A 23381-nucleotide genomic window follows, 5' to 3' on the forward strand; every position below is an offset into this window, starting at 1 on the left:
TCTGCCCCTGCACTTGGCACTGGTTAGGGCACACCTTGAGTCCCGTGTCCAGTTCTGGGCCCCTCCGTTTAAGCAAGACGTTGAGTTGCTGGAAGGAGTCCGGAGAAGGGCAACAAAGCTGGGGAGGGGTTTGGAGCACAGGCCTGTGAGGAGAGGCTGAGGGAGCTGGGGTTGCTTAGCCTGGAGAAGAGGAGGCTCAGGGGAGACCTTCTTGCTCTCTGCAACTCCCTGAAGGGAGGTTGTAGCCAGGTGGGGGTTGGTCTCTTCTTCCAGGCAAGCAGCACCAGAACAAGAGGACACAGTCTCAAGCTGTGGCAGGGGAGGTTTAGGCTAGAGGTTAGGAAGAGGTTCTGCACAGAGAGAGTGATGGCCCATTGGAATGGGCTGCCCAGGGAGGTGGTGGAGTCACCATCTTTGGAGGTGTTCAGGAGGAGACTGGATAGGGTGCTTGGTTGCATGGTTCAGTTGATTAGGTGGTGTTGGATGATAGGTTGGACACGATGATCTTGAAGGTCTCTTCCAACCTGGTCCGGTCCATTCCATTCCATCACCATCTAATCAACTAAACCATGGCACTGAGTGCCTCATCCAGTCTCTTTCTAAACACTTCCAGTGATGGTGACTCCACCACCTCCCTGGGCAGCACATTCCAAAGGCCAATCTCTCTTTCAACCTGCTCTATTCTATTCTATGAAGACCTTCTTCCTAACATCCAGGTTTAATTGGTGAGAGCAACAGACTTGGTTGCTGCCACCCGCTGCTAAGGGGTCTGAGTGGCCCCCAAATGGGGTTTGGAGGCAGGTAAAGGTTTCTTTTGGCATGTGAAGGGGTTTTGTGGGCATCTAGAAGGGGTGTGGAGCCCCCTGAAAGGGTCTGGGATAGTGTCAGGGGGTTCTGGGCTGGTCTACCAGCGGGTCTGGGGACATTAGAAGCGTCTGGGGGTACCTAAAACAGATCTGGGCGTATCAGATGGGGGGTTTGGGTGCATCCAAAGGGGTTTTGTGGGCATCTAAGTTGGGGAGTCTGGGGGGGTCCTGAAGGAGTTGGGGGGTTCTCCTCAAGCTATGAGCAGACACACAGACAGTTGTTAACGGACTTTCTTTGATCATTCCAGGACTGGTGTGCTGGGACTGGCAGGATCTTCCTGAGCTGTCCACGTACAGTTTCTGTCGACACTCTTCAGCTCGTACATCCGGTTTGCTGACAGAGGGTGTGGGGTTTGTGGGGCCCGGCAGCGAGACTTTTCCAAAGAGGAGCTCTTCAGGGCAGCTCCAAGGTTAGGTTTGGATTCTCCTGGAGTCTCACACAGAACGAGTCTCACGATTCCAGTGGTCTCATTTCATAGCTGCATTTTCTTCTCTCTGCCTAGGTGACAGGACGACCTCACTAATCAAGAGAGATAGCCTGAGCTCTGCAGGAACCTTGAACCCAAGCAGCCAGTGCCTTCTGTGAGTACAAGCTGTCCTTGCTCAACGTGGAACTAGTTGAGAGCTGAAGCCAGACCATACCTTAATTCCCTCAGCTTCCTCTTCTGCAGATTAAACAGTCCCAGTTCCTTCAGCCACTCCTCCTAAGGCTTGTTATCCAGACCCCTCACCAGCTTTGTGGCCCTTCTCTGGACTCACTCTCTCACAAGGGGTGTCCTGGGGAACACCACTTGTGCCCGGCCGGCCACCGGCTGGGTTTAACTCTGTTCCCCACCGCTCTTGGGGCCCAGCCATCCATCCTGTTCTGCTGTCCAGCAGTCCCTTTGAAAAACAATCCATCTGAAAAAAGAAGTAGCAGAGAAGGAAAGCTGAAGCTGCAAGGATTGCAGTCCCCTCAGTTCTGGTTGTAGCCAGGTGGGGGTTGGTCTCTTCTCCCAGGCAAGCAGCACCAGAACAAGAGGACACAGTCTCAAGCTGTGCCAGGGGAGGTTTAGGCTGGATGTTAGGAAGAAGGTCTTCATAGAATAGAATAGAGCAGGTTGAAAGAGAGATTGGCCTTTGGAATGTGCTGCTCAGGGAGGTGGTGCCCAGGGAGTCACCATCACTGGAAGTGTTTAGAAAGAGACTGGATGAGGCACTCAGTGCCGTGGTTTAGTTGATTAGATGGTGTTGGAATGGAATGGAACGGAATAGAATAGAATAGACCAGACCGAGTTGGAAGAGACCTTCAAGATCATCGTGTCCAACCTATCATCCAACACCACCTAATCAACTAAACCAAGCAACCAGGCACCCTATCCAGTCTCCTCCTGAACACCTCCAAAGATGGTGACTCCACCACCACCCTGGGCAGCCCATTCCAATGGGCCATCACTCTCTCCGTGCAGAACCTCTTCCTAACCTCTAGCCTAAACCTCCCCTGGTGCAGCCTGAGACTGTGTCCTCTTGCTGGGCCTGGTGATGATCAAAGTTCTTTTCCAAGCTGCTTACTCCTGTTTGGTTTTATTCTCCTGCATGAATTGTCAGTTCAAAGCACTCGAGAGAAATGGTGTGATGGCTGTGCTGCCAAGCATCAGACTGGGGACCGAAAGACAACCTCCTGTGGATCGATGTACCGGGATATTCCAGGAACCTCTGTGCTGCCACAGACCTGGACTTAAACTCGTTCCAGATGCCGCGGTGTGTTCCACATGACAATCGCACTCGGCACGTGAAGAGTGGCCAAGAGACTTCCCTTGTTTCCTTTGTGGAAGGCTTTTGTGTGTCCCCCGGCCCCGGGGGCCGTGTTCCTCTCGGGCAGGCTGAGGACGAGGCTGCCCTCGGCAGCAGGCGTGCCGCAAGCGGAGCGGCGAAGCTGTGTTCCTGGCAGTTCTCTCTCCGCCTGGATCAGGACGAAGGTGCCGGCCGACAAGGACTTGCACTGACACAGGGTCAGAGAGCTGAGAGCACCAAAGGGTTTAATTGGTGAGAGCAACAGACTTGGTTGCTGCCACCCGCTGCTAAGTGGCCCCCACGTGGGGTTTGGAGGCAGGTAAAGGTTTCTTTTGGCGTGTGAAGGGGTTTTGTGGGCATCTAGAAGGGGTGTGGAGCCCCCTGAAAGGGTCTGGGATAGTGTCAGGGGGTTCTGGGCTGGTCCACCAGCGGGTCTGGGGACATTGGAAGCATCTGGGGGTACCTAAAGTGGAGCTGGGTGTTTCAGATGGGGGGTTTGGGTGCAACCAAAGGGGTTTTGTGGGCATCTAAGTTGGAGAATCTGTGGGGGTCCTGAAGGAGTTGGGGGGTTCTCAGTGAGGTTTTGGAGTCTCTATGGAGTCCCTGTTGTATCTTGGGTCTGCTGTGGGATTGGTAGTGACTGGGTGCTCCGGTTTTGGTGGCTCCAGGGCAGCAGGTACCCACAGGGCTGTGCCTTGCTTTATGTTCCCCAGCTGTGGGCCAAGCAGGAGCCCCAGGGGAAGGGAATTTCAGCATGTGGCGGGTGATAGTGGAGGCGACTTCCTGACAAAATGGCTTTGGGGGTTTGGTTAGGTCTTGTTTTTATGGTTGACTCACTCTTGCTTTCTTTCCTTTTTTTTCAGGGAGCTTAACTGCTTTGCCTGAGGACCAGTTGCAGATTTGTATTCGGCCTCAGCCACAAGCCCTGACACGGAGCGGGGTGCTTTGGTGTCAGAATGTGGAGCTGTTGGAAACCAAATTGCTCACTGAAAAAAAGAAAAGGAATAATTTGTCATAAAAAAATCCCCACAGTTCCTGTAAGCTTTCGAGTTCCTACTTAATAATATAAAGCAGTTTGTGGTTTGGTTGGTTTGGTTTTTTTCTTGTTGTGCTGCAAAGATTTTGATAGGAATTTCTAGGTATTAACTACAGCCAGAGCAAGCCTCTACTTGCCCTGGGAACGCAGTGAAAACCTTTTGGGAATTGGTTCTGCTCTGTTACTCCTCAAGCTATGAGCAGACACACAGGCAGTTGTTAACAGAGTTTCTTTGTGCATTCCAGGTCCGGTGTGTTCAGACCGGCAGGATCTTCCTGGGCCATCCGATTACGGTTTCCGTTGACACTTTTCAGCCCTTACATCCGGTTTGCCGACAGAGGACGTTGGTTTGTGGGCCCTGGCAGCGACAGTTTTCCAAAGAGGAGCTCTAAGGCCAGCTGCAAGGTTAGGTTTGGATTCTCCTGGGGTGCCTGTGCTTGAAAGCCCCCCAGAGGCCGTGCAGAGTGGTGCTCGCAGTAGCTCTGTGCAAGTCTGCCATGGGCTCAGGAGGCCAGTATCTAGAGAGAGGGAAGGACAGAGACACTTCTAAGACAGTTTTAAAGAAATAATTATGAGAAGAGGCAAATTAATTCTGGGGACTCATGTGATATATCTGTTCAAGAGAAAAAAAAATGAAGGAGGTTTCTGACCATAACCAGGCTGACAAAGCACAGTAATGTGGTTTCCTATGGGATTCAACTCCTCCTGCATTGCACAGGACACTTCAACAGCTGTCCTGACAAGCTCTAAGTAATGAACTTAATCCACCCTGTGCGAGCAATGGGGCAAAAGATTACAAAATCCATGTATGCAGTTGAGATGTGTTACGTTGGGACGCCCAGGATACAGCTCATCAAGCTCTCCTAGTGTTTAGACGCAAGATGGAAGAAGGAAGGGGGAAGACAGAGCAGAAGGTCTATTTAAATATGAAACTCCTAGGCTGAAAGAAAAGAAAAACATTTTAAAGAGCACTCAGTGAGACTCTGTCACCAGCATAGCTAATCACAGAATCACTGAGTGTTAGGGGTTGGAAGGGACCCCAAAATAGCATCCGGTCCAACCCCTGTGCCAGTGCAGGATCACCTGGGGCGGGTTTTGAATGTCTCCAGAGACTCCACTAACTCTCTGGGCAGCCTGCTCCAGGGCTCTGGCACACACAGTGAAAAGGTTTTCCCTTCTGTTCCTGTGGAACTTCCTCCTTTTATTCGTCGGACGCAGCGAAGCCGCTGGGTCGTGTTGCTGCGGCAAGGTGACCCACCCTGTAGTTCAGGGCCTGGGTCTGTGCCTTCATGGCAGCCTGTTCCCTTGGCACCCTGTCAGCTTAACAGCCCTGTGCTCGGGGCCTGTGTGACGAGTTGTGGAGCCCTCCATCCCCCTTCTGTCCCCAGCAGCAGCCCAAGGTCCCTGTAAGCAGGGCTGGGGAGGCTGCTTTAGGCAGCTAACAGGAACCAACCTTGCCTGGCCCTTAGGGGGCTGAGGTCAGTCCCTGGGCTCCCGAAGAGGTGGTGTTGCGCTGCTGCCAGGAGGGCCGGCCCGTAGGTGGGGCACGGGCCAGAGCCTGTGGCTCTCTGTGGGGCTTTTTGGGAGTGCTGCTGAGGCCTCACTCTGTCCTGTTGGCATCCTTTGTCAGGGTAGCCAGATCCTAGGCCTGATGTCTATCGTTAGCTCAATCGCAGAATTTGCTCGTCTGCTGTTCCTGTCCGTAAATTTTTGCCAGTGCTTCTGTAATAAAAAGGTTTTTATTTCTCCTGTAACTTGCAAGCTGGTGACCTCCTTAGGAGCACCACTGTGTTGTTCACAAAGTTCTTTGCTGTTGCAAAGCTGGGAGAAGTGTGAGGTTCAGCTGATGAAGTTTCTCTCTTTAGGAGTGTCTGCTCAGCCGTCCTCTTCCTGGATCTCGGAGCTTTGTCTCTCCCTGTTTGCGGTGCCCCGACAAGGACTTGTGCCGACACATCCTCGGGAAGCTGAAACCACCAAAGGGTTTAATGGGTGAGAGCAAAGCTCAGCTGTGTGCTGAAGCTGCAAACCTTGCCCAGAAGGCTGTCCCCGGCTCGGGGTGATAAAAAGAACAGGAGCGTAGCCGCTCGGCTGTCTTTCCTTCTGTGATGCCACAGCGGGGTGGGCGAGGATACAGCAGAGGAGCAGTGAGGGAGGGGTGAGGGCAGCCTCCCACAAAGGCTGCTTGCAGACCTGAAATGCCAAATGTTTGAAATGCCAGGACGTTCTTGGAGGGGAGGGAAAGCCCCGGGCAAGTGTAAGAGTGAGTGTGAGGTGTTCCAGCAGAGGAACAGCGGTGCTGCTTATTGAGAGATTGCAGAAGGGCAGTGATTTGTGTGCAGAAAGGCCTTGACGTGACCCCCCTCTGTTCTGTAGAAAGGCTTCTAGAGGAGAAAAGCACATCCTGAGCAGAGCCACGGGGGGGTGTGGGGTGTGGTTTGAAGCAGAAATAGCAACTGTCTCTCAATTAAAACAGTGGATTGTCTTTCGTGTGTGTGTGTGGTGTGCTGTTTTTTCATTGACTGGAAAAAGCTCTGCAGGGAGACCAGCTGATCTGCTCCCGAGGCACAGCAGCACCGGACCTGCTGAGCGCTGGGGGCCTGTTAAGGAGGGTCTGCTGTCATCTGAAGTGGGCTTGGGGGTATGAAAGGGGAATTTGGGGGCATGTGAAGGGTTCTGGGAGCATCTAGAGGTGTCTGGGGACCTCTGGAGGGGCTCCTGGGTCATGTCTGGAGGGTCAGGGAGGAGTGGGGGGGTCTGTGCCTCAGTGTGGTTTCGGGGTCTCTGTGTCAGGTCCCCACAGCGTGTGGGTTGCTGTGTGGCACTGCTGGAGTCTCGGTGTCCCTAGCGCCGCTGACTCTTCTGCTCACTGCTCCCACCTTGTGGGCACGGCCAGGTACTGCTTGCTGTCGCCTGCTGCCAAGGGTGTGAGTGGCCTCTGCAGGGAGGCGCAGAGAGGTATTCTGGGGCGTCTAGAGGGGCTTTGTGGGCATCGAGAGGTGTCTGGCGGCCTCTGGAGGGTCTCCGGGGGGGTCTCTGGAGGGTCCTGAAGCAGCTGAGGGGGCGGGGAGTGGTGGTGCTGTGTTAGAGGTCTCGGGGGGGTTCCAGGGTTTGGGGTCCCGCAGGATTGGGGTGGTCTCACCCCGGTATTGGGTGTCCTGCAGTCCCAGGGTCCCCCAGCCACATCTCCCCCGGCATCTCAAGGCGAGCTGCGAGCACCTCAAGGGCCTTAGAGGGTGAGAAAGGAGGGCTGGGGGCATGTAGACGGAAGTGAGGGCACCAAGACGGCACCGTCCTCCCCGTGACAGCGCCTGCCCTTCCCAAGATGGCGCCGCCCTACCCGTGACAGCGCCTGCCCTTCCCAAGATGGCGTCGATCTCCCCGTGACAGCGCCTGCCCTTTCCAAGATGGCGTCGCCCTCCCCGTGACAGCGCCTGCCCTTCCCAAGATGGCGCCGCCCTCGCCCCGTCGGCTCCGACCTAGCCAGCGTAATCCTCGTCCCCTCTGCTTTCTCCGCTCCGCATCAGCTCAGTGTGGACTCTGCTGCTCTCTGGAGTTGCTCTGTGCCTGCTGCAGGACTCTGCTATGGGTTTGAGGGTGGGCGGCAGCGAGGGGGGGGGCCGAGAAACACCAGCGGCGGGGGGGGGGGGGGTGGGTGTCGATTTGCCGCGGTCGGGAGCAGTCTACTCCCAGTTCACGAGCTGTTCTCCTGTCTCTCCCAGCTCTTGCAGGCTGACCCCAATGCCCTCAGACTCGCCCAGCGATCCCAGGGTGAACCCGGCAGCACCCAGACTCGCCCAGCGATCGTCACGTGATTAGGGGCCGCGCAAAGGAGGGGCGGGGAGCAGAGAAAGCGGCGGCGGCGCCCAGCCTCCAGCCACGCCCGCTGGAACATGCTTTCCAATTAGTACGCTACCTCTTAGGTTTCCAACCTGGGTATTCAAAGAACGCCGAGGAAAGTGGGGGCAGGTGCTTTTGCCAGGCAGCCTCCAATGAGCAGGCCCGGGGCAACGAGGAGGTGGCAGCAGCCAGCACATGCAGGCATTTCCAGGGGCTCAGCCTGTGCTTCCGCTTCCTTTTCTTCAGCACAGGAGTTCGGTTTGGCTGTCCAGAGCCTTGCTCTGCACCCGAATGCCGTACCGAGCGTGAGGGAAAGATGAAGCAACACCCACGTAGGCACCCAGGGAAAAAGCGGAGGTTGTCTTAGGAGCCGGTTTGAGACAAAATTCACCCAACTCCTTCTGCGGTGGTGTACGGGAAAGAGTCGGTAGGGGAAGCCGCAGGACAGCCTGCAGCAAAGCTCAGGACTTGTTCCCTCGCCTCTGCCTTCTGCACGTCTCCTCGTCGGCCGCCTGTGAGCGAGACGCTTCACCAGCTGGCTTGTTTGAAATCAGCAAAGTTATGGCATGGAAGTTATCTGGTAGGAGTCGTTGCTAAACAGATGCAGTTGAAGCTTTGTATCTTCCGTTCTCTCTACTAGTTATTCTAATCTTGCCCTGTTGGTTTAGCCCATCAGTTTTCATGTTCTCTTCATCTATTAGTAGCAGAAGAAAGGGCCCCTTGATTCCAGTATTTCTTGCTGTAGTTCAGAGGTAGAGTTGGCTTTCCCTCTGACCTTTTATACTTTTACTTTGTGTTAAGTGGAACCCAAAACTGAATAGGATACTTTGTGTAAAGCTTGAGCAGCCCTTAACTTTCCAATTATTATACCGCATGCACTACTGCTTTGCAACATTCACAGGACTGTGGTGGTGTCAGATAGTTCACTTGCATTTAGTTCCTCAGGGCCCAGGCCTTCCTTTGGGCTGATGGTCTTGGCCAAAGCTGCAATGTTCAGTCCTTGCTGTGAAAGGCAGGAGGTGCTGGCTGGGCAGTTTGCTTTATTTTGTGCCTTTTTGGGGGCGACTCAAAGGGAGTGGGGGGATTGTGGGTGGGCTGGTTCTGCCACGTGGGGCAGGGGGCTGCTGCAGCAGAGGAGCAGGTGAGCGAGGGCTGGGGGCCCCCCCCTAAAGTGCTGAAAATTCTCCGAGGGGACCACACTATCTTTAAAAGTGTAAGTACTGGGGTGAGGCGAGGCGGAGGCAAACCTCTGGTTTGCAGCTGGAGAGGGAGGGCTTGGAGTGACTGGTGCGTAAGAAAGCTTTGGAAACGACCCCTGTCTGCCCTCTCTGCTTCTAAAAGGCTTTTAGCATTGGAAAATAAAAGCCAGGTGGGGGCCCGGCTGCTGCCCACGCCCAGGGAGGTGCTCAGTGCTGCCACCCGGTGTGTAACGGCCGGCAGTGCAGCCGTGCCGCGGCGTGTGCCGCCCCGGGGGAGCTCAATGCTGCCACCCTGTGTGTAAGGGCCGGCAGTGCAGCCGTGCCGCGGCGTGTGCCGCCCCGGGGGAGCTCAATGTTGCCATCCGGTGTGTAACGGCCGGCAGTGCTGGCGGAACGAACGTTTTTCTGACAGCTCTTGGAGGAACGTTTCTGTACAGGTGTTCCCCAGGGCTCCTCAGCTGCTCAGAACTCAACGTGTTGTCTTGGAGGGGAATAAAACCCATGGAACGCTGAGCGTGAGGTCACAACGCAGGCACCGCCCCCCCCAGCGTGGCACCGCCCCCCCAGCGTGGCACCGCCCCCCCCAGCGTGGCACCGCCCCCCCCAGCGTGGCACCGCCCCCCCCAGCGTGGCACCGCCCCCCCAGCGTGGCACCGCCCCCCCAGCGTGGCACCGCCCCCCCAGCGTGGCACCGCCCCCCCAGCGTGGCACCGCCCCCCCAGCGTGGCACCGCCCCCCCCAGCGTGGCACCGCACCCCCCCAGCGTGGCACCGCACCCCCCCAGCGTGGCACCGCCCCCCCCAGCGTGGCACCGCCCCCCCCAGCGTGGCACCGCCCCCCCCAGCGTGGCACCGCCCCCCCCAGCGTGGCACCGCCCCCCCCAGCGTGGCACCGCCCCCCCCAGCGTGGCACCGCCCCCCCCCAGCGTGGCACCGCCCCCCCCAGCGTGGCACCGCCCCCCCCAGCGTGGCACCGCCCCCCCCAGCGTGGCACCGCCCCCCCCAGCGTGGCACCGCCCCCCCCAGCGTGGCACCGCCCCCCCCAGCGTGGCACCGCCCCCCCCAGCGTGGCACCGCCCCCCCCAGCGTGGCACCGCCCTCAATAACATGGCGCCAGATGCTTTAAAGTGGCTCAGTGCAGGGTTGTGGCTGGTAGAGGTTGGAGCTCTTCTGCTGTGTCCCAGGTCAGTGCCAGTCTCTGCTGCTTTGGGGGGTTTCTCTATAGCAGCCGCTGGAGCTGCGCGGGGCTTGGGGGGGTGGCCACCGGCGGGGCAGCGCGGGGCTTTTGGGGGGGAGAGGGGGGCGTGTCCGGGCTTGGCCGGCGGGGCTCTGCGGGGGTGGCGGCTGCTGCCTCAACCGTACCCAGAGGCCCCGTGGGAGCTCAATGCTGCCACCCTGTGTGTAATGGCCGGCAGTGCAGCCGTGCCGCGGCGTGTGCCGCCCTGGGGGAGCTAATTTCTGCAGCCTAACTGCGCTGAATGCTCGAAAATTCTTAGGGGAAGAGCGGAGGGCGGAGAGCTTGACTCGAGCGTCGCTATGGATCCGGCGCCTGCGCCCTAGCCCGGCTCTGCTCGCGCCAGGGGGGCAGCGTTCCGGTGGTCGCTATGGATACGGCGCCTGCGCCGCAGCGGGTCCGGTCCCGGTGTCGCTGCCGGCCCGGGACTCCCAGGTGTGTTCTTTCCGGCGTCTGAAGGTGGTCTGGGGCCATCGGCAGGGCTTTTGGGGGTGACGGAGGAGGTCTTGGGGACACCTAAAAGGGTCTGGGGATACGTAAAGTTCTCGTGGGGCCATCGGAAAGGGTCAAGGGTCGTGGGGAGGCAGTTGGGCACCTCCGACGGACCCTTTGGGAGGTCTCTGCAGGCTCCCGTGGGAGCTGGGGGTGTCTCGGGGTGGGTTTGGGTTTGGGTTTGTGCTGCAAACAGCGTTGATAATGACTTAGAGAAAGACACACAAGAGACTCAGTAAGTCTCTTGTATCGTGCTTCTATTCTGGCGCCTGACACAGGTAGGATCATTTCAAAAGAGCTGTGTGTCTTCAGAGAGGTTTGGGCAAACTTTTATACAAAAAGTTATCTGTCTATAATGACAGAGGTCCAGATGCTGCCTATCTATACAAAGCTTATCTCTCTAAAAGAGCAGAAGTACACATATCATGCAGGTGTCCTTTGTCTTATCCAAAAGAGCATCTTGTCCAAGACTAACAGAAGTGAATCACTGACAAATCCTGTTATTCCTTCTCTATCCAAAGGCTGTCTGCCAACCCCTCTCCCCCTCCCTGCGTCCCAGCATTTCAGCTAACAAGCGGAAAATTCTTATCAACTCTGTGGTTCTGTTAATGAGACTTTTCTGTTCATCAGTTCCCCCCTTTCTCACAGCCAACAGTATATTCCTATACTATATTTTCTTAAGGCAAACTTTGGACCCAGGCTTTCTGAGCTATCTTTCCCATGCTGACAATTGTGGAAGTTACTCTCAGATGTAGTCACCCAGTCTGATGCCCCCCAAGTCCAATTCATTGAGGCTTCCCCAAATAAAGGGGTCCTCATTTGGCCTCGAGGAAGTTCAGTGCATATCCAACAGTTAGAGAGATTAGTTTGCAAAGCCAATTCTTGCCTAACGTGTAAGTACATATTGCCTTCCCATCCCTCAATTTCCTTGCTGTGCTGCAAAGATTTTGATAGGAATTTCTAGGTATTAACTACAGCCAGGGCAATCCTTCAAGTGCCCTAGGAACGCAGTGAAAACCTTTTGGGAATTGTTCCTGCTCTGGTACTCCTCAAGCTATGAGGAGCTCTTCAGGGCAGCTCCAAGGTTAGGTTTGGATTCTCCTGGAGTCTCACACAGAACGAGTCTCACGATTCCAGTGGTCTAATTTCATAGCTGCATTTTCTTCTCTCTGCCTAGGTGACAGGACGACCTCACTAATCAAGAGAGACAGCCTGAGCTCTGCAGGAACCTTGAACCCAAGCAGCCAGTGCCTTCTGTGAGTACAAGCTGTCCTTGCTCAACGTGGAAGTAGTTGAGAGCTGAAGCCAGACCACGCCTTAATTCCCTTAGCTTCCTCTTCTGCAGATTAAACAGTCCCAGTTCCTTCAGCCACTCCTCCTAAGGCTTGTTATCCAGACCCCTCACCAGCTTTGTGGCCCTTCTCTGGACTCACTCTCTCACAAGGGGTGTCCTGGGGAACACCACTTGTGCCCGGCCGTCCACCGGCTGGGTTTAACTCTGTTCCCCACCGCTCTTGGGGCCCAGCCATCCATCCTGTTCTGCTGTCCAGCAGTCCCTTTGAAAAACAATCCATCTGAAAAAAGAAGTAGCAGAGAAGGAAAGTTGAAGCTGCAAGGATTGCAGTCCCCTCAGTTCTGGTTGTAGCCAGGTGGGGGTTGGTCTCTTCTCCCAGGCAAGCAGCACCAGAACAAGAGGACACAGTCTCAAGCTGTGCCAGGGGAGGTTTAGGCTGGATGTTAGGAAGTGGTTTACAGCTTGGCCAAAGACTCTTCTGATCCCTGTCTTCTGGTCGTGTCGGGTGCCAAGAAGGCCACTGGCAACCTGGCCAATATCAGGAACAGTGTGGCCAGCAGGAGCAGGGAGGTCATTCTGCCCCTGCACTTGGCACTGGTTAGGGCACACCTTGAGTCCCGTGTCCAGTTCTGGGCCCCTCCGTTTAAGCAAGACGTTGAGTTGCTGGAAGGAGTCCGGAGAAGGGCAACAAAGCTGGGGAGGGGTTTGGAGCACAGGCCTGTGAGGAGAGGCTGAGGGAGCTGGGGTTGCTTAGCCTGGAGAAGAGGAGGCTCAGGGGAGACCTTCTTGCTCTCTGCAACTCCCTGAAGGGAGGTTGTAGCCAGGTGGGGGTTGGTCTCTTCTTCCAGGCAAGCAGCACCAGAACAAGAGGACACAGTCTCAAGCTGTGGCAGGGGAGGTTTAGGCTAGAGGTTAGGAAGAGGTTCTGCACAGAGAGAGTGATGGCCCATTGGAATGGGCTGCCCAGGGAGGTGGTGGAGTCACCATCTTTGGAGGTGTTCAGGAGGAGACTGGATAGGGTGCTTGGTTGCATGGTTTAGTTGATTAGGTGGTGTTGGATGATAGGTTGGACACGATGATCTTGAAGGTCTCTTCCAACCTGGTCCGGTCCATTCCATTCCATCACCATCTAATCAACTAAACCATGGCACTGAGTGCCTCATCCAGTCTCTTTCTAAACACTTCCAGTGATGGTGACTCCACCACCTCCCTGGGCAGCACATTCCAAAGGCCAATCTCTCTTTCATCCTGCTCTATTCTAGTCTGTGAAGATCTTCTTCCTAACATCCAGGTTTAATTGGTGAGAGCAACAGACTTGGTTGCTGCCACCCGCTGCTAAGGGGTCTGAGTGGCCCCCAAATGGGGTTTGGAGGCAGGTAAAGGTTTCTTTTGGCGTGTGAAGGGGTTTTGTGGGCATCTAGAAGGGGTGTGGAGCCCCCTGAAAGGGTCTGGGATAGTGTCAGGGGGTTCTGGGCTGGTCCACCAGCGGGTCTGGGGACATTGGAAGCGTCTGGGGGTACCTAAAACGGAGCTGGGCGTATCAGATGGGGGGTTTGGGTGCATCCAAAGGGGTTTTGTGGGCATCTAAGTTGGAGAATCTGTGGGGGTCCTGAAGGAGTTGGGGGGTTCTCAGTGAGGTTTTGGAGTCTCTATGGAGTCCCTGTTGTATCTTGGGTCTGCTGTGGGATTGGTAGTGACTGGGTGCTCCGGTTTTGGTGGCTCCAGGGCAGCAGGTACCCACAGGGCTGTGCCTTGCTTTATGTTCCCCAGCTGTGGGCCAAGCAGGAGCCCCAGGGGAAGGGAATTTCAGCATGTGGCGGGTGATAGTGGAGGCGACTTCCTGACAAAATGGCTTTGGGGGTTTGGTTAGGTCTTGTTTTTATGGTTGACTCACTCTTGCTTTCTTTCCTTTTTTTTCAGGGAGCTTAACTGCTTTGCCTGAGGACCAGTTGCAGATTTGTATTCGGCCTCAGCCACAAGCCCTGACACGGAGCGGGGTGCTTTGGTGTCAGAATGTGGAGCTGTTGGAAACCAAATTGCTCACTGAAAAAAAGAAAAGGAATAATTTGTCATAAAAAAATCCCCACAGTTCCTGTAAGCTTTCGAGTTCCTACTTAATAATATAAAGCAGTTTGTGGTTTGGTTGGTTTGGTTTTTTTCTTGTTGTGCTGCAAAGATTTTGATAGGAATTTCTAGGTATTAACTACAGCCAGAGCAAGCCTCTACTTGCCCTGGGAACGCAGTGAAAACCTTTTGGGAATTGGTTCTGCTCTGTTACTCCTCAAGCTATGAGCAGACACACAGGCAGTTGTTAACAGAGTTTCTTTGTGCATTCCAGGTCTGGTGTGTTCAGACCGGCAGGATCTTCCTGGGCCATCCGATTACGGTTTCCGTTGACACTTTTCAGCCCTTACATCCGGTTTGCCGACAGAGGACGTTGGTTTGTGGGCCCTGGCAGCGACAGTTTTCCAAAGAGGAGCTCTAAGGCCAGCTGCAAGGTTAGGTTTGGATTCTCCTGGGGTGCCTGTGCTTGAAAGCCCCCCAGAGGCCGTGCAGAGTGGTGCTCGCAGTAGCTCTGTGCAAGTCTGCCATGGGCTCAGGAGGCCAGTATCTAGAGAGAGGGAAGGACAGAGACACTTCTAAGACAGTTTTAAAGAAATAATTATGAGAAGAGGCAAATTAATTCTGGGGACTCATGTGATATATCTGTTCAAGAGAAAAAAAAATGAAGGAGGTTTCTGACCATAACCAGGCTGACAAAGCACAGTAATGTGGTTTCCTATGGGATTCAACTCCTCCTGCATTGCACAGGACACTTCAACAGCTGTCCTGACAAGCTCTAAGTAATGAACTTAATCCACCCTGTGCGAGCAATGGGGCAAAAGATTACAAAATCCATGTATGCAGTTGAGATGTGTTACGTTGGGACGCCCAGGATACAGCTCATCAAGCTCTCCTAGTGTTTAGACGCAAGATGGAAGAAGGAAGGGGGAAGACAGAGCAGAAGGTCTATTTAAATATGAAACTCCTAGGCTGAAAGAAAAGAAAAACATTTTAAAGAGCACTCAGTGAGACTCTGTCACCAGCATAGCTAATCACAGAATCACTGAGTGTTAGGGGTTGGAAGGGACCCCAAAATAGCATCCGGTCCAACCCCTGTGCCAGTGCAGGATCACCTGGGGCGGGTTTTGAATGTCTCCAGAGACTCCACTAACTCTCTGGGCAGCCTGCTCCAGGGCTCTGGCACACACAGTGAAAAGGTTTTCCCTTCTGTTCCTGTGGAACTTCCTCCTTTTATTCGTCGGACGCAGCGAAGCCGCTGGGTCGTGTTGCTGCGGCAAGGTGACCCACCCTGTAGTTCAGGGCCTGGGTCTGTGCCTTCATGGCAGCCTGTTCCCTTGGCACCCTGTCAGCTTAACAGCCCTGTGCTCGGGGCCTGTGTGACGAGTTGTGGAGCCCTCCATCCCCCTTCTGTCCCCAGCAGCAGCCCAAGGTCCCTGGAAGCAGGGCTGGGGAGGCTGCTTTAGGCAGCTAACAGGAACCAACCTTGCCTGGCCCTTAGGGGGCTGAGGTCAGTCCCTGGGCTCCCGAAGAGGTGGTGTTGCGCTGCTGCCAGGAGGGCCGGCCCGTAGGTGGGGCACGGGCCAGAGCCTGTGGCTCTCTGTGGGGCTTTTTGGGAGTGCTGCTGAGGCCTCACTCTGTCCTGTTGGCATCCTTTGTCAGGGTAGCCAGATCCTAGGCCTGATGTCTATCGTTAGCTCAATCGCAGAATTTGCTCGTCTGCTGTTCCTGTCCGTAAATTTTTGCCAGTGCTTCTGTAATAAAAAGGTTTTTATTTCTCCTGTAACTTGCAAGCTGGTGACCTCCTTAGGAGCACCACTGTGTTGTTCACAAAGTTCTTTGCTGTTGCAAAGCTGGGAGAAGTGTGAGGTTCAGCTGATGAAGTTTCTCTCTTTAGGAGTGTCTGCTCAGCCGTCCTCTTCCTGGATCTCGGAGCTTTGTCTCTCCCTGTTTGCGGTGCCCCGACAAGGACTTGTGCCGACACATCCTCGGGAAGCTGAAACCACCAAAGGGTTTAATGGGTGAGAGCAAAGCTCAGCTGTGTGCTGAAGCTGCAAACCTTGCCCAGAAGGCTGTCCCCGGCTCGGGGTGATAAAAAGAACAGGAGCGTAGCCGCTCGGCTGTCTTTCCTTCTGTGATGCCACAGGGGGGTGGGCGAGGATACAGCAGAGGAGCAGTGAGGGAGGGGTGAGGGCAGCCTCCCACAAAGGCTGCTTGCAGACCTGAAATGCCAAATGTTTGAAATGCCAGGACGTTCTTGGAGGGGAGGGAAAGCCCCGGGCAAGTGTAAGAGTGAGTGTGAGGTGTTCCAGCAGAGGAACAGCGGTGCTGCTTATTGAGAGATTGCAGAAGGGCAGTGATTTGTGTGCAGAAAGGCCTTGACGTGACCCCCCTCTGTTCTGTAGAAAGGCTTCTAGAGGAGAAAAGCACATCCTGAGCAGAGCCACGGGGGGGTGTGGGGTGTGGTTTGAAGCAGAAATAGCAACTGTCTCTCAATTAAAACAGTGGATTGTCTTTCGTGTGTGTGTGTGGTGTGCTGTTTTTTCATTGACTGGAAAAAGCTCTGCAGGGAGACCAGCTGATCTGCTCCCGAGGCACAGCAGCACCGGACCTGCTGAGCGCTGGGGGCCTGTTAAGGAGGGTCTGCTGTCATCTGAAGTGGGCTTGGGGGTATGAAAGGGGAATTTGGGGGCATGTGAAGGGTTCTGGGAGCATCTAGAGGTGTCTGGGGACCTCTGGAGGGGCTCCTGGGTCATGTCTGGAGGGTCAGGGAGGAGTGGGGGGGTCTGTGCCTCAGTGTGGTTTCGGGGTCTCTGTGTCAGGTCCCCACAGCGTGTGGGTTGCTGTGTGGCACTGCTGGAGTCTCGGTGTCCCTAGCGCCGCTGACTCTTCTGCTCACTGCTCCCACCTTGTGGGCACGGCCAGGTACTGCTTGCTGTCGCCTGCTGCCAAGGGTGTGAGTGGCCTCTGCAGGGAGGCGCAGAGAGGTATTCTGGGGCGTCTAGAGGGGCTTTGTGGGCATCGAGAGGTGTCTGGCGGCCTCTGGAGGGTCTCCGGGGGGGTCTCTGGAGGGTCCTGAAGCAGCTGAGGGGGCGGGGAGTGGTGGTGCTGTGTTAGAGGTCTCGGGGGGGTTCCAGGGTTTGGGGTCCCGCAGGATTGGGGTGGTCTCACCCCGGTATTGGGTGTCCTGCAGTCCCAGGGTCCCCCAGCCACATCTCCCCCGGCATCTCAAGGCGAGCTGCGAGCACCTCAAGGGCCTTAGAGGGTGAGAAAGGAGGGCTGGGGGCATGTAGACGGAAGTGAGGGCACCAAGACGGCACCGTCCTCCCCGTGACAGCGCCTGCCCTTCCCAAGATGGCGCCGCCCTACCCGTGACAGCGCCTGCCCTTCCCAAGATGGCGTCGATCTCCCCGTGACAGCGCCTGCCCTTTCCAAGATGGCGTCGCCCTCCCCGTGACAGCGCCTGCCCTTCCCAAGATGGCGCCGCCCTCGCCCCGTCGGCTCCGACCTAGCCAGCGTAATCCTCGTCCCCTCTGCTTTCTCCGCTCCGCATCAGCTCAGTGTGGACTCTGCTGCTCTCTGGAGTTGCTCTGTGCCTGCTGCAGGACTCTGCTATGGGTTTGAGGGTGGGCGGCAGCGAGGGGGGGGCCGAGAAACACCAGCGGCGGGGGGGGGGGGGGTGGGTGTCGATTTGCCGCGGTCGGGAGCAGTCTACTCCCAGTTCACGAGCTGTTCTCCTGTCTCTCCCAGCTCTTGCAGGCTGACCCCAATGCCCTCAGACTCGCCCAGCGATCCCAGGGTGAACCCGGCAGCACCCAGACTCGCCCAGCGATCGTCACGTGATTAGGGGCCGCGCAAAGGAGGGGCGGGGAGCAGAGAAAGCGGCGGCGGCGCCCAGCCTCCAGCCACGCCCGCTGGAACATGCTTTCCAATTAGTACGCTACCTCTTAGGTTTCCAACCTGGGTATTCAAAGAACGCCGAGGAAAGTGGGGGCAGGTGCTTTTGCCAGGCAGCCTCCAATGAGCAGGCCCGGGGCAACGAGGAGGTGGCAGCAGCCAGCACATGCAGGCATTTCCAGGGGCTCAGCCTGTGCTTCCGCTTCCTTTTCTTCAGCACAGGAGTTCGGTTTGGCTGTCCAGAGCCTTGCTCTGCACCCGAATGCCGTACCGAGCGTGAGGGAAAGATGAAGCAACACCCACGTAGGCACCCAGGGAAAAAGCGGAGGTTGTCTTAGGAGCCGGTTTGAGACAAAATTCACCCAACTCCTTCTGCGGTGGTGTACGGGAAAGAGTCGGTAGGGGAAGCCGCAGGACAGCCTGCAGCAAAGCTCAGGACTTGTTCCCTCGCCTCTGCCTTCTGCACGTCTCCTCGTCGGCCGCCTGTGAGCGAGACGCTTCACCAGCTGGCTTGTTTGAAATCAGCAAAGTTATGGCATGGAAGTTATCTGGTAGGAGTCGTTGCTAAACAGATGCAGTTGAAGCTTTGTATCTTCCGTTCTCTCTACTAGTTATTCTAATCTTGCCCTGTTGGTTTAGCCCATCAGTTTTCATGTTCTCTTCATCTATTAGTAGCAGAAGAAAGGGCCCCTTGATTCCAGTATTTCTTGCTGTAGTTCAGAGGTAGAGTTGGCTTTCCCTCTGACCTTTTATACTTTTACTTTGTGTTAAGTGGAACCCAAAACTGAATAGGATACTTTGTGTAAAGCTTGAGCAGCCCTTAACTTTCCAATTATTATACCGCATGCACTACTGCTTTGCAACATTCACAGGACTGTGGTGGTGTCAGATAGTTCACTTGCATTTAGTTCCTCAGGGCCCAGGCCTTCCTTTGGGCTGATGGTCTTGGCCAAAGCTGCAATGTTCAGTCCTTGCTGTGAAAGGCAGGAGGTGCTGGCTGGGCAGTTTGCTTTATTTTGTGCCTTTTTGGGGGCGACTCAAAGGGAGTGGGGGGATTGTGGGTGGGCTGGTTCTGCCACGTGGGGCAGGGGGCTGCTGCAGCAGAGGAGCAGGTGAGCGAGGGCTGGGGGCCCCCCCCTAAAGTGCTGAAAATTCTCCGAGGGGACCACACTATCTTTAAAAGTGTAAGTACTGGGGTGAGGCGAGGCGGAGGCAAACCTCTGGTTTGCAGCTGGAGAGGGAGGGCTTGGAGTGACTGGTGCGTAAGAAAGCTTTGGAAACGACCCCTGTCTGCCCTCTCTGCTTCTAAAAGGCTTTTAGCATTGGAAAATAAAAGCCAGGTGGGGGCCCGGCTGCTGCCCACGCCCAGGGAGGTGCTCAGTGCTGCCACCCGGTGTGTAACGGCCGGCAGTGCAGCCGTGCCGCGGCGTGTGCCGCCCCGTGGGAGCTCAATGCTGCCACCCTGTGTGTAAGGGCCGGCAGTGCAGCCGTGCCGCGGCGTGTGCCGCCCCGGGGGAGCTCAATGTTGCCATCCGGTGTGTAACGGCCGGCAGTGCTGGCGGAACGAACGTTTTTCTGACAGCTCTTGGAGGAACGTTTCTGTACAGGTGTTCCCCAGGGCTCCTCAGCTGCTCAGAACTCAACGTGTTGTCTTGGAGGGGAATAAAACCCATGGAACGCTGAGCGTGAGGTCACAACGCAGGCACCGCCCCCCCCAGCGTGGCACCGCCCCCCCCAGCGTGGCACCGCCCCCCCAGCGTGGCACCGCCCCCCCCAGCGTGGCACCGCCCCCCCAGCGTGGCACCGCCCCCCCAGCGTGGCACCGCCCCCCCGCGTGGCACCGCCCCCCCAGCGTGGCACCGCCCCCCCAGCGTGGCACCGCCCCCCCCAGCGTGGCACCGCACCCCCCCAGCGTGGCACCGCCCCCCCCAGCGTGGCACCGCCCCCCCCAGCGTGGCACCGCCCCCCCCAGCGTGGCACCGCCCCCCCCAGCGTGGCACCGCCCCCCCCAGCGTGGCACCGCCCCCCCCAGCGTGGCACCGCCCCCCCCAGCGTGGCACCGCCCCCCCCAGCGTGGCACCGCCCCCCCCAGCGTGGCACCGCCCCCCCCAGCGTGGCACCGCCCCCCCCAGCGTGGCACCGCCCCCCCCAGCGTGGCACCGCCCCCCCCAGCGTGGCACCGCCCCCCCCAGCGTGGCACCGCCCCCCCCAGCGTGGCACCGCCCCCCCCAGCGTGGCACCGCCCCCCCCAGCGTTGCACCGCCCCCCCAGCGTGGCACCGCCCCCCCAGCGTGGCACCGCCCCCCCCAGCGTGGCACCGCCCCCCCCAGCGTGGCACCGCCCCCCCCCAGCGTGGCACCGCCCTCAATAACATGGCGCCAGATGCTTTAAAGTGGCTCAGTGCAGGGTTGTGGCTGGTAGAGGTTGGAGCTCTTCTGCTGTGTCCCAGGTCAGTGCCAGTCTCTGCTGCTTTGGGGGGTTTCTCTATAGCAGCCGCTGGAGCTGCGCGGGGCTTGGGGGGGTGGCCACCGGCGGGGCAGCGCGGGGCTTTTGGGGGGGAGAGGGGGGCGTGTCCGGGCTTGGCCGGCGGGGCTCTGCGGGGGTGGCGGCTGCTGCCTCAACCGTACCCAGAGGCCCCGTGGGAGCTCAATGCTGCCACCCTGTGTGTAATGGCCGGCAGTGCAGCCGTGCCGCGGCGTGTGCCGCCCTGGGGGAGCTAATTTCTGCAGCCTAACTGCGCTGAATGCTCGAAAATTCTTAGGGGAAGAGCGGAGGGCGGAGAGCTTGACTCGAGCGTCGCTATGGATCCGGCGCCTGCGCCCTAGCCCGGCTATGCTCGCGCCAGGGGGGCAGCGTCCCGGTGGTCGCTATGGATACGGCGCCTGCGCCGCAGCGGGTCCGGTCCCGGTGTCGCTGCCGGCCCGGGACTCCCAGGTGTGTTCCTTCCGGCGTCTGAAGGTGGTCTGGGGCCATCGGCAGGGCTTTTGGGGGTGACGGAGGAGGTCTTGGGGACACCTAAAAGGGTCTGGGGATACGTAAAGTTCTCGTGGGGCCATCGGAAAGGGTCAAGGGTCGTGGGGAGGCAGCTGGGCACCTCCGACGGACCCTTTGGGAGGTCTCTGCAGGCTCCCGTGGGAGCTGGGGGTGTCTCGGGGTGGGTTTGGGTTTGGGTTTGTGCTGCAAACAGCGTTGATAATGACTTAGAGAAAGACACACAAGAGACTCAGTAAGTCTCTTGTATCGTGCTTCTATTCTGGCGCCTGACACAGGTAGGATCATTTCAAAAGAGCTGTGTGTCTTCAGAGAGGTTTGGGCAAACTTTTATACAAAAAGTTATCTGTCTATAATGACAGAGGTCCAGATGCTGCCTATCTATACAAAGCTTATCTCTCTAAAAGAGCAGAAGTACACATATCATGCAGGTGTCCTTTGTCTTATCCAAAAGAGCATCTTGTCCAAGACTAACAGAAGTGAATCACTGACAAATCCTGTTATTCCTTCTCTATCCAAAGGCTGTCTGCCAACCCCTCTCCCCCTCCCTGCGTCCCAGCATTTCAGCTAACAAGCGGAAAATTCTTATCAACTCTGTGGTTCTGTTAATGAGACTTTTCTGTTCATCAGTTCCCCCCTTTCTCACAGCCAACAGTATATTCCTATACTATATTTTCTTAAGGCAAACTTTGGACCCAGGCTTTCTGAGCTATCTTTCCCATGCTGACACTTGTGGAAGTTACTCTCAGATGTAGTCACCCAGTCTGATGCCCCCCAAGTCCAATTCATTGAGGCTTCCCCAAATAAAGGGGTCCTCATTTGGCCTCGAGGAAGTTCAGTGCATATCCAACAGTTAGAGAGATTAGTTTGCAAAGCCAATTCTTGCCTAACGTGTAAGTACATATTGCCTTCCCATCCCTCAATTTCCTTGCTGTGCTGCAAAGATTTTGATAGGAATTTCTAGGTATTAACTACAGCCAGGGCAATCCTTCAAGTGCCCTAGGAACGCAGTGAAAACCTTTTGGGAATTGTTCCTGCTCTGGTACTCCTCAAGCTATGAGGAGCTCTTCAGGGCAGCTCCAAGGTTAGGTTTGGATTCTCCTGGAGTCTCACACAGAACGAGTCTCACGATTCCAGTGGTCTAATTTCATAGCTGCATTTTCTTCTCTCTGCCTAGGTGACAGGACGACCTCACTAATCAAGAGAGATAGCCTGAGCTCTGCAGGAACCTTGAACCCAAGCAGCCAGTGCCTTCTGTGAGTACAAGCTGTCCTTGCTCAACGTGGAAGTAGTTGAGAGCTGAAGCCAGACCACGCCTTAATTCCCTTAGCTTCCTCTTCTGCAGATTAAACAGTCCCAGTTCCTTCAGCCACTCCTCCTAAGGCTTGTTATCCAGACCCCTCACCAGCTTTGTGGCCCTTCTCTGGACTCACTCTCTCACAAGGGGTGTCCTGGGGAACACCACTTGTGCCCGGCCGGCCACCGGCTGGGTTTAACTCTGTTCCCCACCGCTCTTGGGGCCCAGCCATCCATCCTGTTCTGCTGTCCAGCAGTCCCTTTGAAAAAAAATCCATCTGAAAAAAGAAGTAGCAGAGAAGGAAAGTTGAAGCTGCAAGGATTGCAGTCCCCTCAGTTCTGGTTGTAGCCAGGTGGGGGTTGGTCTCTTCTCCCAGGCAAGCAGCACCAGAACAAGAGGACACAGTCTCAAGCTGTGCCAGGGGAGGTTTAGGCTGGATGTTAGGAAGTGGTTTACAGCTTGGCCAAAGACTCTTCTGATCCCTGTCTTCTGGTCGTGTCGGGTGCCAAGAAGGCCACTGGCAACCTGGCCAATATCAGGAACAGTGTGGCCAGCAGGAGCAGGGAGGTCATTCTGCCCCTGCACTTGGCACTGGTTAGGGCACACCTTGAGTCCCGTGTCCAGTTCTGGGCCCCTCCGTTTAAGCAAGACGTTGAGTTGCTGGAAGGAGTCCGGAGAAGGGCAACAAAGCTGGGGAGGGGTTTGGAGCACAGGCCTGTGAGGAGAGGCTGAGGGAGCTGGGGTTGCTTAGCCTGGAGAAGAGGAGGCTCAGGGGAGACCTTCTTGCTCTCTGCAACTCCCTGAAGGGAGGTTGTAGCCAGGTGGGGGTTGGTCTCTTCTTCCAGGCAAGCAGCACCAGAACAAGAGGACACAGTCTCAAGCTGTGGCAGGGGAGGTTTAGGCTAGAGGTTAGGAAGAGGTTCTGCACAGAGAAAGTGATTGCCCATTGGAGTGGGCTGCCCAGGGAGGTGGTGGAGTCACCATCTTTGGAGGTGTTCAGGAGGAGACTGGATAGGGTGCTTGGTTGCATGGTTTAGTTGATTAGGTGGTGTTGGATGATAGGTTGGACACGATGATCTTGAAGGTCTCTTCCAACCTGGTCCGGTCCATTCCATTCCATCACCATCTAATCAACTAAACCATGGCACTGAGTGCCTCATCCAGTCTCTTTCTAAACACTTCCAGTGATGGTGACTCCACCACCTCCCTGGGCAGCACATTCCAAAGGCCAATCTCTCTTTCATCCTGCTCTATTCTAGTCTGTGAAGATCTTCTTCCTAACATCCAGGTTTAATTGGTGAGAGCAACAGACTTGGTTGCTGCCACCCGCTGCTAAGGGGTCTGAGTGGCCCCCAAATGGGGTTTGGAGGCAGGTAAAGGTTTCTTTTGGCATGTGAAGGGGTTT

The 23381-nt window shown here is 56.4% G+C and overlaps 2 long non-coding RNA genes across 2 annotated transcripts; both read left to right on the forward strand.

Annotated features, from left to right (window-relative positions):
• The first annotated feature begins 2773 nt into the window (after nt 1–2773).
• Nucleotides 2774–4191, forward strand: LOC137460405 (uncharacterized). The gene is made up of 3 exons (XR_010992835.1): nt 2774–2891; nt 3503–3676; nt 3921–4191. It is a non-coding gene; the product is annotated as an uncharacterized lncRNA (long non-coding RNA).
• Nucleotides 4192–13684: 9493 nt separating this feature from the next.
• LOC137460407 (uncharacterized) lies at nt 13685–16304 on the forward strand. Its single transcript, XR_010992837.1, has 3 exons — nt 13685–13824; nt 14069–14228; nt 15689–16304. It is a non-coding gene; the product is annotated as an uncharacterized lncRNA (long non-coding RNA).
• The last annotated feature ends 7077 nt before the right edge of the window (nt 16305–23381 follow it).

Source organism: Melanerpes formicivorus, unplaced genomic scaffold (genome assembly GCF_026170545.1).
Source record: "Melanerpes formicivorus ecotype bairdi unplaced genomic scaffold, bMelFor1.0.p_v2 SCAF_591, whole genome shotgun sequence".
Taxonomy (NCBI): domain Eukaryota; kingdom Metazoa; phylum Chordata; class Aves; order Piciformes; family Picidae; genus Melanerpes; species Melanerpes formicivorus.